This window comes from Acomys minous, assembly GCF_964271855.1.
Source record: "Acomys minous genome assembly, chromosome: 11".
NCBI lineage: Eukaryota > Metazoa > Chordata > Mammalia > Rodentia > Muridae > Acomys > Acomys minous.
In genome coordinates this window covers 116,639,641-116,641,851 of record NC_140492.1, presented here as the reverse complement: position 1 = coordinate 116,641,851, position 2,211 = coordinate 116,639,641, and positions in this window count along the sequence as shown.

Here is a 2,211-nt window from a genome sequence, read left to right as displayed (position 1 = left end):
TCTCATTTAGGCGGACTTTGGCATTGTCATTTTTATGAAACATCTCCCTGTCTTAGTGTAGTGTAAACATTGTTCTCTGTCACCTTCTGATTGGTTAATAAAGAGCTGAACAGCCTATAGCTGGGTAGGAGAGATAAGGTGGGACTTCCAGGGCTCAGAGTGTGTGTGTGTGTGTGTGTGTGTGTGTGTGTGTTGGGGACCTAGGAGTCACCGTGAGGACAAGAATGAAGAAGTAATTGATAGAGTGAGACTAATGGCAGGTAACGGGCCATGCGGCTGGGAAATAAGCCAGGCCAGCATAGTCGGGCTAGAATAGCTCAGTATCTGAAGCTTTAAAAAATAACAGGTCTCCATGTTGTTACTTGGGAGCTAGGGCAGGCATAGAGGAAAAAAACATACTTTTACAGGAAAGGTGAACTTCAGTGAGGTAGTTGGGAGGGCCATACACAGAAACTTGGATGTCAGGGAGCCCAGAGAGCAGCTATCACACTCGCTGACGTTACCACTTAGAACCCACTACACTCCTTTCCTCTATTCTTTTCCTGCCTTTTAATGATAAAAGCCTGAGACACTAGGAGTCAGACTCCCTAGGAGGCCATGGCTAGCCAGTCAAGGTAGCAAATCTCTAAGATGGCCGGCTTCTTCTTCAGCCTCCTGACTTAAGAGCCTGGCAGCTTTCATCTTCCCCCTACTGATGGGCTGGCTGAAGTCCAAGGCCAGATCAGGATAAGACCAGTTATGGACCAATCAACTGTCCTGTCTTCAAATTGACTCACCCTCAAGTAGGGAAGGAAGTCTCTCTCCTCAGGGCCTTTAAAGCTCCTGGCCCTCAAGAGATGGGCTTTCCCACTTCTAGAGTTCCCCTCTGCTTTGCAGAGGGTCTTTTGCTCTGAGGATCTGCTGCAGGTGTGCTCTCTCGCCATCAGTAAATGCTTTCTTCAACCACTGACTCTGTTTGCTACCCTGTGTGCTCCTCCCCCTTCTCCCTCCCTGCCTCCCCCCCCCCCCCCCCGCCCCAGCCTGTATGGTTAGATTGCAAGCAACAATATTACTTAGATCACTTATATTGAAATATAGTTTTTGCTTTTTATAGTTTGGACAAAGGTGGAAGTGATCCCTTGTTTTAAGAGGAGCCAATGGTAGGCACAAAACTCCTTGGGTTTTTTGGTTTGTTTTTAATTATCTTATTGTAGGGTGTGGTGGCACACACCTGTAATTCCAGCACTCAGGGAGGCAGGAGGATCTCTGTAAGTTTGAGGCCATCCTGGTCTCCAAAGTGGAGTCCAGGACAACCATCGCTACACAGAGAAACGCTGTCTCAAAAAAAAAAAAAAAAAAAAAAAAAAAAGAAGGAAAAAAAAGTTTACTTTTGTGAGATAATGTATCAATTCTCCCTTCTCTTTCCTCCCTCCAAGCCCTCTGGGAAGCTCTCAAAGCCCAGGAGGCCTCAGCCCCACATAAAGACCTACAGGCAACTAAGGAATGCTGAGAGCAGGAGACACAACCCTTCCCTGGGAAAGAGCACACCAACTGGTTATCCAAAACCAGTCCTCCCTCAGAGCACACCCACAAGTAACATCAAGCAGACTGACAGGCTGTACTTATTAACAAATGTGCGTATATGCATGAACATTCACGGATGTAACATGAATGGGCTGCTGTCCTACAGTCACGAAATGCACTCCTCACCACTGCTGTGACAGTTCTCAGGAAAGGGGCCACTAGCTTAACTGAGAAGACTTTCTCTTCCAGGTTTGGCAGGTTCTCCTCTAATTGACTTGTACTTTCTCCGTCCATTTGGCTTTGTGCCTGTCTGACCCTATATAAACTCCCCAGCACGGCCTTATATTGGCCATTGCCCCACTCTCTGAACTTGCTCCTGTTCTTCCTCGGCAGGCTTGCCCTCAGCCCTCGTCTGCGCTTGACGGCAGCCTGTGGCTGTGGGAGCTTCCACTGTTCAATCAACTGTTCCTCTCCCTGGGAGAAAGTCTCTGTTTCACTCACTGTGCCCTTCATTCTTTACAGTGGTGAGACATGAACTGAGGAGAGAGTCTGCTATGTCAGTCCTACATGACAGACTAAACAGAAAATGACCAGGTGTCAATTCTGCACATTAATAAAGAAGATTGGAAATTAACATGACACCCTAAGATAAAAATGGCAAAACCTGTAACTTTTTTCTTAGATATCTGATGTAAGAAATGAAAATAG